At 39.9% G+C, this 13,265-nt stretch overlaps 1 pseudogene across 1 annotated transcript; it reads right to left on the bottom strand.

Annotated features, from left to right (window-relative positions):
- Positions 1-9,023: 9,023 nt before the first annotated feature.
- On the bottom strand, positions 9,024-11,304 carry LOC145482067 (opsin-VA-like; annotated as a pseudogene). Its single transcript, XR_014048720.1, has 2 exons — positions 10,814-11,304; positions 9,024-10,018 (listed from the first exon to the last, which is right to left on the bottom strand). The product of XR_014048720.1 is annotated as an opsin-VA-like (transcript).
- Positions 11,305-13,265: the final 1,961 nt, after the last annotated feature.

The raw sequence follows: 13,265 nt of genomic DNA, 5'->3' as shown, positions 1-13,265 counted from the left end.
CGCGTTTTAGGTGCGGGGATTTTAACCAATGCCAATGCCTTCCCCCAAATCTACACAAGTTTATTTCACTTGTGGAAGTCTATCGATTTGGACAGTGCTTGGATTAGATATTCTTTCCCATGTTAATTTTTTTTTTCTCCCGCGTGTTCTCGCACGTTAAGCGAGGCGGAACACTCGCCTTTAGATGTGGGGATCCCACACTTTGCTTACCTCGCTTTTTAAAGATGCTAGTTTTAGCCCTCTTCCAAATCTTTAACGTGTATTTTACTTGTGGAAGTCTATCCATTTGAACAGTGCTTGGATGGATATTTTTAACGATGTCAATTTACTTTTCCCTTTTCTTTTCTCGCGCGTTGAGCTATGCGGCACACTCGGACTTTTGGTATCGGGATCTTAAACTATGCTCGCTGGGCTTTTTAAAGAGGCTAGTTTTGGCCCTCTCTTAAATTTACATATGTGTATTTTTTACTGTAGAAGTCTTTCGATTTGGACAGTGCTTAGGTTGGAGATTCTTGCCCATCTCAAATTTCTTTTCTCTCGTAAGTTCTAGCGCGTTTAGAGATGCGCCACACTCGCGTTTTTGGCGTAGGGACCCCAAAGTATGCTTAAAGGGCTCTTTAAAAATGCTAGATTTGGCCCTCCCCAAAATCTATACACGTGTATTTTACTTGTGGAAGTCTGTCGCTTTGGATGATGCTTGCTATGGAGATTATCGCCCATTTATATTTTTTTCTCTCGATTGATTTGGCGCGTTCAGAGATTCGCCACACTCGCGATATTGGTGTCGTGCGTTCAAACTATGTTAAATGGACTTTTTAAAGATGCTACATTTCGCCCTTTCTCAAATCTACAAACGTGTATTTTACATGTGGAAGTCTAACGCTTTGGACAATGCCTGGGTTAAAGATTCTCGCCCATTTATATCTTTTTTTCAACCGCGTGTTTTCGCGCATTTAGCGATGCGGAACACTCGCGTTTTTGGTGTGGGGAACCCAAACTATGCTTACGGCGCTTTTTAAAAATGTTAGTTTTGGCCCTCCACCAAATCTACACAAACGTATTTCGCTAGTGGAAAACTATCGATTAGGACAGTGCTTAGGTTGGAGATTCTCGCCCATATCAATTTTCTTTTCTCTCGTAAGTTCTCGCGCGTTTAGAGATGCGCCACACTAGCGTTTTAGGTGCGGGGATCCCAACCAGTGCTTAACTAACTTTTTAAAGATGCTACTTTTAACCCTCCCCCAAATCTACACACGTGTGTTTCACTTGAGGAAGTCAATCGATTTTGACAATGCTTGGGTAGAGATTTTTGCTTACATCCATTTTATTTTCTCTAGTAAGTTTTCGCACGTTTATAGAGGCGCCACACTCGCGGGTTTGTTGTCGGGATCTCAAATTATGCTTACTGGACTTTTTAAAGATGCTAGATTAGGCCCTTTCTCAAATCTACTCACGTGTATTTCACTTATGGTAGTCTCTCGCTTTGCACAATGCTTGGGTTGAAGATTCTCGCCAATTAATATTTTTTTTCTCTCGCGTGTTTTCGCGCGTTTAGAGATGCGCCACACTCGCTATTTTGGTGTCGGCACCTCAAACTATCCTTACTGGAGATTTTAAAGATGCTAGATTTGGCCCTTACTCAGATCTTTACACGTGCATTTCACTTGTGGAAGTCTACCGATTTGGACAGTGCTTGAGTAAGAAATTCTCGCCCATATCAACTTTCTTTTCTCTCGTAAGTTCTCGCGCGTTTAGAGGTGCGCCACACCCGCGTTTTAGGTGCGGGAATCCCAACCAATGCTTACCTAACTTTTTAAAGATGCTACTTTTAGCCGTCCCCCAAATCTACACACGTGTATTTCACTTGTTGAAGTCTATTGATTTGGACAGTGCTTGGATAAGATATTCTCGCCTATGTCAACATGTTTTTCGCTAGCAAGTTCTCGCACGTTTAGAGATGCGCCACACTCGCGGTTTTGGTGTCGAGATCTCAAACTATGCTTACTGGACTTTTTGAAGATGCTAGATTTAGCCTTTTCTGAAATCTGCACATATGTATTTCGCTTGCGGTTGTCTGTAGCTTTGGATAATACTTGGGTTGGAGATTCCCGCCCATTTATACTTTTTTTTCTCGCGTTTTCTCGCCCGTTAAGAATGCGCCACCCTTGCGATTTCGGTGTCGCCATCCCAAGATATGCTTACTGGACTTTTTGAAGATGCTAGATTTGGCTCTTTCTCAAATATACACACGTGTATTTCACTTGTGGAAGCCTATCGATTTGGACGGTGTTTGGGTTGGAGATTCTCGGCTATATCAACTTCTTTCCTCTCGTAAGTTCTCGCATTTAAGGTGCTGGGATCTCAACCAATGTTTAGCTAACTTTTTAAAGATGCTACTTTTAGCCCTCCCCCAAATGTGCACACGTGTATTTAACTTGTGGAAGTCTATCGATTTGAACAGTGCTTGGGCGAGAGATTCTCGCCCCTATCTACTTTCTTTTCTCTTGTAGGTTCTTGCGCATTTAAAGATGCGCCACATTCGCGTTTTAGGAGCGGGAATCCCAACCAATACTTACCTAACTTTTTAAAAGATGCTACTTTTAGCCCTCCCCCAAACCTACACGTGTGTATTTCACTTGTAGAAGTCTATCGATTTGAACAGTGGTTTGGTGAGAGATTCTCGCACCTATCAACTTCCTATTCTCTCGTAAGTTCTCCTGCGTTAAGAGATGCGCCACACTCGCGTTTTAGGTGCAGGAATCTCAACCAGTGCTCACCTAACTTTTTTAAAGATGCTACTTTTAGCCCTCCCCTAAATCTACACAAGTATATTTCACTTGTGGAAGTCTGTCGCTTCGGACAGTGCTTAGGTGAGAGATTCTCGCCCATATCAACTTTTCTTTTCTAGTAAGTTCTCCCGCGTTAAGAGATGCGCCACTCTTGCGGTTTTGGTTTTGGGATCTCAAACTATGCTTACTGGACTTTTTAAAGATGCTAGATTTGGCCCTTTTTTCAAATCTACACACGTAAATTTTACTTGTGGTAGTCTGTCGCTTTGGACAATGCTTGGGATGGAGATTCTCGCCCATTTATATTTTTTTTTTCTCGCGTGTTTTCGCGCGTTTAGAGATGCGCCACACTCGCGATTTCGGTGTCGGCATCTTAAACTATGCTTACTGGACTTTTTGAAGATTCTAGATTTGGCCCTTTCTCAAATCTAAACACGTGTATTTCACTTGTGGAAGTCTATCAATTTGGACAGTGTTTAGGATGGAGATTCTCGCCCATATCAACTTTCTTTTCTCTCCTAAATTCTCGCGCGTTTACAGATGAACCACAGTCGCGTTTTAGGTGCGGGGATCACAACCAATGCTTACTTAACTTTTTAAAGATGCTACGTTTAGCCCTCCCCCCAAATCTACACACGTGTATTTCACTTGTGGAAGTCTATTGATTTGGACAGTAGTTGGGTAAGAGATTCTGGTCTACATCAACTTTCTTTTCGCTAGTAAGTTTTCACGCGTTTAGAGGTGCGCCACACTCGCGGTTTTGGTGTCGGGATCTTAAACTATGTTTATTGGACTTTTAAAGATGCTAAATTTGGCCCTTTCTCAAATCTGCACAGGTGTATTTCACTTGTGGAAGTCTGTCGCTTTGGACAATGCCTGGGTTAAAATTTTTCGCCCAATTATATCTTTTTTTTTCACTCGCGTGTTTCCGCGCATCTAGCAATGCGACAAACTCGCGTTTTTGGTTTGGGGATCCCACACTATGCTTACGGGGCTCTTTAAAAATGTTAGTTTTGGCCCTCCCCCAAATCTAAACAAACGTATTCCACTTGTGGAAGTCTATCGATTTGGACAGTTTGTAGGTTGGAGATTCTCGCCCAAATCAACTTTCTTATCTTCCGTAAGTTCTCGCGCGTTTAGAGATGGGCCACACTCGCGTTTTCGGTGTGGGGATCCCAACCAATGCTTACCTAACCTTTTAAAGATGCTACTTTTACCCCTCCCCCAAATCTACACACGTGCGTTTGACTTGTGGAAGTCTATTTATTTGGACAGTTCTCAAAGTCGTCTATTTCCAGGATTTTGAGCGATATTTCTGAGTCCCAGAGACTCTAAACTAATTCGAGAAAACTTTGGTTTCCAGGGAAATGGACAGAGGAAAAACTTTTGAACGCTTGGTTATGAGCAGTCTGGCCGAAATATCGGCACTTAGTGACTAGAAAGCTGCCGAGACCGGGCTACAGGCAGCGTAATTTTGACCAACTTTGGGTCGATTTCCAATAACTTGGGCGATAATTCCGAGTCCCAGGGATTTTAAACTAATTCGAGAAAACACGCGAGTGAAAAAAAGATACAAATGGGCGAGAATCTTTAACCCAGGCATTATCCAAAGCGACAGCCTTCCACAAGTGAAATACACCTGTGTAGATTTGAAAAAGGGCCAAATCTAGCATCTTTAAAAAGTCCAGTAAACATAGTTTAAGATCCCGACACCAAAACCGCCTGTGTGGCGCATCTCTAAACGCGCGAGAACTTACTAGCGAAAAGAAAGTTGATATAGGCGAGAATCTCTTACCCAAGTACTGTCCAAATCAATAGACTTCCACAAGTCAAATACGCGTGTGTAAATTTGGGGGAGGGGTAAAAGTAGCATCTTTAAAAGGTTAGGTAAGCATTGGTTGGGGTCCCCACACCGAAAACGCGAGTGTGGCCCATCTCTAAACGCGCGAGAACTCACGAAAGATAAGAAAGTTGATTTGGGCGAGAATCTCCGACCTAAGAACTGTCCAAATCGATAGATTTCCACAAGTGAAATACATTTGTGTAGATTTGGGGGAGGGCCAAAACTAGCACTTTTAAAGAGCCCCATAAGCATAGTGTGGGATCCCCAAACCAAAAACGCGAGTTTGCTGCGTTGCTAGACGCGCAGAAAAACGCGAGTGAGAAAAAGATATAAATGGGCGAAAATCTTCAACCCAGGCATTGTCCAAAGAGACAGACTTCCACAACTGAAATACAGGTGTGTAGATTTGTGAAGGGGCCAAATCTAGCATCTTCAAAAAGTCCGGTAAACATAGTTTGAGATCCCGACACCAAAAACCGCGAGTGGGGCGCATCTCTAAACGCGCGAGAACTTACTACAGAAAATAAAGTTGATATAGGCGAGAATCTCTCACCCAAGCACTGTCCAAATCGATAGACTTCCACAAGTGAAATACACTTGTGTAGATTTTGGGGAGGGCTAAAACTAGCATCTTTAAAAAGCGAGGTAAGCAAAGTTTGGGATCCCCACATCTAAAAGCGAGTGTTCCGCCTCGCTTAACGTGCGAGAACACGCGGGAGAAAAGAAAATTGACATGGGAAAGAATATCTAACCCAAGCCCTGTCCAAATAGATAGACTTTCACAAGTGAAATACACTTGTGTAGATTTGGGAGATTCGGGAGAGGGCCATTTCTAAAGAGCCACGTAAGCATAGTTTGGGATCCCTACACCAAAAACGCGAGTGTGCCGCATCGCTAATTAAACGCGCGAAAACACGCGCGTGAAAAAAAAAGATATAAATGGCGGGGTGGGGGGGGGGGGGGGAATCTTTAACCCTGGCATTGTCCAAAGCGAGAGACTTCCAGAAGTGAAATACACGTGTGCAGTGTAGATTTGGGGGAGCGCTGAAAGTAGCGCCTGTCTCTTCGGCTAAGATAAGTTCAATCCGCATTGGCTTTCCATTTCCCCTAATAACGTCAATAACCTCAATAATGTCCTTGAATGAGTTTAGAACTAAAATATGCCAAATTTCTTTCGAACATCTAGGCAATTTTACTTATGTAGATAATAGTTTATTGTACCCGTCCGTATATAATATGCGATTTTATTTTTATTCTTTTTATCAATACTATTGTATTTATGTATTTATTCATTTATTTATTATTTATTGATTTATTGATTTATTTGTTCCTTTAATTATTACTTTCTCGGAGAAATTAGCTATACAGCTACTCTTGTAAATCCGAGGTGGAATAAAGGTGATGTATGTTATCAATGTGGGAGGCCTAATGAGTAGCTCGCTATACTCCGGAGCAGCTCGGGTCCTGAGAGCCCTGCTCGGGATCACTGTGAAGTGAACAGAAATTAGATCACCGAACAGACAAAGTTATCACTAATGAATGCCATTAGTGAGTTGATCTCCAACATTTTACCTTCTTTATGATTGACCCTATATATATTTATTATAAATTACCACAAGTTGTTGAAAAGATAGCTAAGTTCATTGGTAAAGAGCTCACCCTGGCCAAACGAGACCTTATTGCCCAACAAACGTCTTTTGCTGCCACGAGTGTGTTCATTTATGATCCTCGCGGCCTGAGGCGAGCAAGGTTCTTAAAAAGAGAAGTGCTTTTTGTCGACTATTTCTGACGGAAATGAGGAAGGAAACTTTAAGAACTGGCTATGGAGCTTCTTGAGTTGTAATTTTATGACGAACTATTTGTAAAGAGGCGATAAAATGTGTAGGGGAATATCAAAGTTAGCCGCTGTGGTAAGTTCGGTTTTACAATAACCTTTTTTGTGCGATTTCTCAAGAGTTTTATTTTAGTCAGACTAAATGTTTTAGTTTAAAATACGGCGACGTTTCTCGCGACCTCACAAGTTCTGTCACGATCCCCGTAGTTTGCAAAAAGCGAGGCTCTTTCTCTCTCTCTCTCTCTCGTGCTTTCCAAACTCTCCGCGTACACCATAACATTGTGTGCATCATTGTAGGTTTATAACTCAGAAACACCTAGAAAACATGTGCTAGTTTTGTTAAAAAAACGTTAAGTCTGCATACGAGACAAGTGGCTCACCAGGTCGGAGCTTACTATCCCGGTTTCAGTAGCATAAAGCGACTACGAGCTTTTCTACTTCCCCCTGAATGAGATGCTAGTCCATCGCAGGGCTACCCCCCCCCCCCGGCATTAAATTCGCCGGTACACCTTGGTGGAGACTTGGTGGAGACTTGGTGGAGACTTGGTGGAGAGACCTGGGCTCGAACCCGGACCGCTCGGTACGGGGTCGGGCGCACTAACCATGAGGCCATCGCGCCTCCGCACATAACGGCAAGGGTCGTTATATTTTCCTTGGTCTTTGCTTGAAAAAACAATTTATTGAAATAAATGTAGGCTTGGTTAGCAGCTGTATTTCAGGAAATAAACCAAGCAACTCGTTGATGAATGATACATGAAGCATTCTCAGAGCGACATAAAAGGAACGGCCGACAGTCAGTTAAAAGGAATTAATTGATTGATGCGTGATTTCATACCCTGGACCCTTCCAAGGCTGAATATCCAGCGCAGTTTAGTGCCTGACTTTGTTATCGAGGATCCAAAGGTATGCATTGTATCAGATTATGTTACTGCTTTATCCCAAGCAGTGTCAAACCGTGTTAGACGTTTTGTTAGATGACAATTATTCCACACCATGAAAAAGAAACACAGTTTGTTTTCGCAGTAAATATATTTTTTTTTATAACATAACTGAAGAAAAGAGCGCGCTCTGATTGGTTAATTCATCTTCTACTATTTGCCCATGGGTGTACGCTGCTGACGTGTGTGCTAATGTGATGTAGCTCGGTAAAAGGACTTCTTTGCTCCAATGTGTCAATGTTAGGTTATAAAAAAATGGTAAACGCCACAGCTGTACACTATTGAGTTATGGATGCACTTGGGAGGTTTGCTAAGCACTGAAGAAGCTAGAGTCGCACTCGGTTAGCGACTCGAGCGACTCTTACGCTTCTTTTGTGCTTAGCAACCTCCCGTGTGCGTCCATAACTCAAAAGTGTACGCTATATCGTTTACGATTTGCTAATTATTATATCAATTAGGGCAATAAACATAATCATTGTCCATTGCGAGATGCTCTGTCATCAAGGGGCCCTTGTAATTTATTCAATCAAATCATGGAAAAACTTTTTGCTCCAATATTAGCCTGGCATCATTAAAATTGTTGAGTGCAGGAAATAGCGGACATAATCACACTCAAGGTCGTATAACATGACCAGGGCCTTGGCCAGAAAAAAAAAAAGTTATGAAGGAGGCAATGTTATTTGTTTGTTTGTTTGTTCGTTTATGTGCTAGCAGTGTTTGACTTTCTCCCTTCCAAAAAAGATAAAAAAAAAAAACGAAAAACATGACCAAGGTAAGTGCCTCTGATGACTAAAAAGCGAATAGTTTTTTTTTTTTTAATTGCAAAAACACATAATTACTTATATTGTACTTAAGCTACTTATAACAAAACGTTCCACTTTCTTTTATAAGAGTTAAGGGCGCTCTTATTTAGAGCTATTTTCTTTTCAGTTTTCATGAAGGCTAACAGAAGTTGTATATATACTTGCAGCTTAGGAGTTCTTTAATTTACAGGTAAATGTAATGTCTAGCAATAGGGAGCAGGTGGTGTAGAAGTACATTCCATACATAAAAAAGCGAATAGTTACTATACGGACATAAGTTTTAGTTATCTACTCTATGTAATACTAAGTATTTAGACAATAAAGCATCTGTTGTCTTGACAACTTTCCTGAATACTTTATTCACCCATTTATTTCAAGATGATTTCCAGTCCGCACTCTCGAGAGTTTGTTTAGGTTTTTTGTTTCGTTTCATGTATGACATCACAAAAAGTAAAGATTCGTAACTACTTACATGAAGAAACAACCGCCAGTATGGACGCGAAGCGGTCGAAGCTTTATGCTTCGTGCTTTCTCATATCACTTGATGAAACAACTTCGCAGCTGTAAAAACCAATGAAGCTGTTGGACTAGAAAAAGAATTCGAAAGGCCTCAAAGATAAGGTATGTGACTCGTAACGAATAACATCGACTCGCATACCATCGAGTGAGCCTTATAAATGTTCATAAACATTAGGATGCCGAGACTGCGTAGTACGGACTGGAAATCGTCTTTAAAGTCAAACTTTCTTACGAAGATAATAATTTCTTTCCCTCATCTCAATTTATGCGCATAAAACTTAAAACTGTTGTTAATATCATGATATTTCAAGCTAAAAAAAAGCCAGGCAGAAAAATACGATGGCGCTTCATAATGTATTACAAGTCACGAAGAGGTAAATCTACAACTCGCCTATTGCCACTACGAAGAGCAGGTTTTTTGCAAAAGAGGGCAGCTACAGCTGATCTGTATCCTGGTATGCGGATAGCATATATTATAGGATTGACAAGAGAGTTTGCATACAGTAAAGCCTGAAGTGCAGCATATAAATGATTACTCGCTGTAACGGACATTTCAAATGGACCGTCATAAACGAGAATAGAGAACACAACAACTGGCAGCCACAACAGAAAAGATGCAATATTCACAATCAACAATGTCCTGGTCAGTTTTCTTTCTCTACTGGCTGCACCATGATGTTGAGGCTGCCCTCCACAACGGACTTTAATAGCAATGGATGAGTAAGAAACACAGATGGTCAAAAGGCAAATCAAGCCACCTGCAATCTTTGAGTAAAGATTAAGCGCTCCAGTTGTTTTCAGAAGTTCCAAAGTAATTATTTGCAACCCAGGTCCAACCCAACCACAGGCAATTAGTAGGCCATATACCCATTTTTTTAGCACGCGATGCCTTAAAGGCCGACAAGTAGCATACGCCCGCTCTAAAGCAATAATGGATATGTTAAATATGGACATAGCAGGAAAAAAAAAAGTAGATTTTCTACTATATGACCTTGCAAATGTACATTTAGATGCCCCCTCCATACTTTACAGTTTACTCCAAACCAATAGAACAGAGCATACACAGCGACTCCTCCAGCCAGCGTGTCTATAACTGCCAAATTTATCACCAGGTACGTGCTACGCTTGCGGAGATTACGGTTTCTTATAAAAACAATTATCGTACAGAGGTTGAGTGTTACTATGGCAGCAGACTCGACTAAGCCTACAGTCATCCAGGTTATGCACTCGGGTGAAGACATCTCAGAGCTCTATCTTTTTCTTGTTGCTGTTAGAACTAATTACTCGTCTGCCTGTGGAAGGAAGTGACTTTGTTTTTGTCAGGTTCTTTTAGTAACTGTAGAAGACATGAAATTAACAGGAATTCAATGCTTACATCAATGTGCAGGAAGTCATTTTGTCTTTTGAGGTATTGAAAAACAGTTGTTGTCTGTTGTTGTTTTTAACATGGCTGTTTTTGTATATTTTCAACAATTTGTGTAAACCCCAAATATCGACAGTTAATGCGAAAAAGCTTGGAGGACGTATTGCAAGTCCTAAAATATTTCCTTTGACGTCATCATTTCTAAAAGAGCCGCGATCTTAGTCCGTCACCAAGGATTTCATGATCTTTATGAAACGTTAGAAATTTGGAGGAAAATAGTCAAAATCGACCAAATGGGTAAAAATAGCTATGAAAACATCAAGATCCTTTACCGATGACATTCTATACCAAAAATTGTTGCCAGTTAATTTCTGGAAAAGTCACCAAATCTGGAGTTTGATTTTGATGCTTTCAAAATTTCAAATTTGCTGTGGGCCTCAAAAGGTCCCCCCTCGATCTGAATAGAGGGGTATCAAACTTAATTCATAAATGAGACAGTCAGTTTTATGCTTGATAATTACCGAAATTCGGGCGAAACGTCACGCGCTTTTACCGTTTCTTCTTCAAATTGTTTTAAAAAACCTCAACTGACTTTGCATTTGAATGTATAATGATTTCGAAGAACTATCATTATAGCATTGAACATGTTTTTTTTTTTTTTAAGCTGGGAGGATAAAACTATAATAATAAAGTACCTGAAAAATGCTTAGAAAGTGTTCCTTACCTTGTAAATAGGAAACTTCAATTCCTGATTAGTGGTTTTAGTGGCAACTCCGACAGTAGAATACAGTCACTCTGCAAAATGTATCGTCGCGTTTTTACTTTAAACAGTGAAGTAACAACTGCTGCAAAATAAACGTCAAATTGCATAACTTGAAGACAAGTAAGTAACCCGGCCATTATAAACAATTATTGGATGAGGTTTTTGTGATATCCAGAATAATCAAGGTCGAGGTAGGGGTTATCAGCCGAAGCCGAAGGCTCACTAAGTGATCGTTGCTATTCCTTCTAATTGTTTTCATTCTTGGCGTTTTATTCTCGTTTTCGGCGGTAACAGAAAAAGTTCCGGAAGATCGCTTACAAATATTTTAAGGCTACAGTTAAGGCGAATTTGGGGGAAAACATTTCCATTTGAAACTTTAAAGTATTTGAAATTTTAAAGTTCAGAGTTTCTAATTACGGAAACGCTCGGAATACCAAATTTTGAGAACGCAAAGGAGTCCACCAAATACGACGCAGATCAAACGCAGATCAACTTCAAAATGTTTTGTCGAACGCGTCTGTTCCAAGGAATTATCTCTAACTTATTTTACGGATACGATTCTTCTCAAAGGAGGTCATGACTAACATAAATTAATAGAAATTATATTATTATATGATGATGTAATTAAATAAAGTAAATAGGTAGAAAGCCTTTATAGTCGTTAGAAGCATGTGGATATAAAGAGGTTGATAATGGCATTATTGACTTTATTTATTCGGTTCAACTAGTCTCGACGTTTTTGCAGCTAAAAAGAGCTCTATTAAATTCGAGAGGCAAAAGTCCAGTTTTGCAGCTGTTTCTTTTTTTTTTTTTTATTTAGAATTGCATAAAATACTTAGTCCTACCAACAGATCACACGGGACGTGAAATTTTAATTCTATCATGTTTTCAGATATTTGACTGTTCACAGCGACGTTAATAAAAAAGAATTGATTTTCATTGATATATATATAAATATTACCACTGCCTGCTTAGCACTGGTCTAATTCCCTTCTGCGTGTTATAAAATAAAATGTGGAAGCGAATTGACTACAAACTTAAGAGTGGAAAACTTCCCGTTCGGTTTTGAAGAGCGATTGTAATCAACCATCAAACATTTGATGCCAACATTAGAAAAATTAATTTCTCTCATATTCTAAACTTTATTACACCTTAATCTGCGACAAATTGCAGCACACTTCGTTTGGCTGAATATCGATATATTTTCTGGAAAATCGATAACAACTGAGTTCCGTCAAAATGCGCACACAAAATAATTGGTCAAAAAATTGTTTGTCACACAAAATAATTGGTCAGAAATGCGGATTTTAAGACATAAGGCTTGCTCCTTTGGATCCCCACAGTAATTTTTAGGGAAATAATTCAGACTGATGCGATCGAATTTTTCTCGGCGGTGGAGATAATAGCATAATTTAGGCTTCGCCAAAAATCTTTAATTCTGTCGCAGTATAGCGTTAAATCTTAAATTAATTAAACTTCAAAACCTCTAACCTGCGTTTAGTTGAGTCAAAGGTAGTCAAGGTACACCAGGCCGTTTAAGGTTCGGACAGTTTTGACAAGAGGATCTTTTGTCCCCTTTTACGTTGAAAAAGCAGGCCTTGACTGCCTTACACAATCATTAACTTTGGACCGCAGTCAAACCCCAAATGCCCATGGGAAGTCACAATTATTGGTAATTAAGAAAGCTTGGACCACGAAATATTAAATGGCCCGTTAAATGTCCTTAAGGCATGTTTAAGTTTTAATAAACAAGGTTCGGACAATGTTGTCATATTAATCTCTTGCTTTAGCAAACCTGCCCTAAATTGTTGATTTTAGACCAGAGCCTTCGGCATATTTTGCCTATTAATTCGTAACAACTCGTTATATGTTCTTTCTAACTTTCGAGAAGCTCCCACTGTTTGACGATCAATTTGTGAGGTGCTTGTGACTATTCCGTGTTCTTTTAATATACTTACCACGTCAAAATGAATTTTTTGCCTAGTTCTGCCTCTTGCTGAAGCACCTTCAAAACGGGTTTGAAACCTTTAATCAAGTTTTTCGACTCGGTCCACTGATATTTACTTGGTAAACAATGCAACAAATTTGCGAAATACTAATTTTAGCTCCAACTTCCTTTCTCCTGTTTCTTGGAAAGGTTTCAAAATCTCGAATGTTTAAAATTGTTTGAAATTCTCTTCAGTCAGGCTTCGATTGTCTTCATTTACTCTCACAATATGAATCACGACGAAAACATTTTTCCAGTATTGTTTAAGAGAGGTAACTACTCCAAAATCAGCAATTTGTTGCCGAATTTTGCAGCTTCAAAACATGTTTGTCACCGTCGACCATTAACTATCATTTACGAAGCAAACAATGCAACCAATGCAATTTAAATAATGTTGTTTTAGCTTTAGCTACGACTTCCTTACAC

This window comes from Orbicella franksi, chromosome 3 (assembly GCF_964199315.1).
Source record: "Orbicella franksi chromosome 3, jaOrbFran1.1, whole genome shotgun sequence".
Classification (NCBI taxonomy): Eukaryota; Metazoa; Cnidaria; class Anthozoa; order Scleractinia; family Merulinidae; genus Orbicella; species Orbicella franksi.
The sequence above is the reverse complement of the archived record's forward strand: the minus strand, read 5'-3'. Positions and strand labels throughout refer to the sequence as shown.